Source organism: Aphelocoma coerulescens, chromosome 29 (assembly GCF_041296385.1).
Source record: "Aphelocoma coerulescens isolate FSJ_1873_10779 chromosome 29, UR_Acoe_1.0, whole genome shotgun sequence".
NCBI classification, from domain to species: Eukaryota; Metazoa; Chordata; class Aves; order Passeriformes; family Corvidae; genus Aphelocoma; species Aphelocoma coerulescens.
Genome location: NC_091042.1, coordinates 834,771 through 835,000, shown reverse-complemented (window position 1 = coordinate 835,000; position 230 = coordinate 834,771).

Below are 230 nucleotides of genomic sequence, written 5' to 3'. Positions count from 1 at the left end.
AACTGGCACCTCCAGCAAAGTTGCTGCTGGCAAACATCCCTCAGCCATTCCCTTACTGCAATGAGCTGGACTCCTACTCCTCTGCAAGCCTCTTCCTGGCCAGGTGCATCCTCAGCAATGAGCCGCTTCTGCTGAGAGCTGCGGCTCTGAGGGAGCAGCCAGTCCTGTCCAAAGGGCTTCCTCTGTCTCCAGTCCTGCAGCTCTCACAGGGTACTGGCTATGGTCAAATC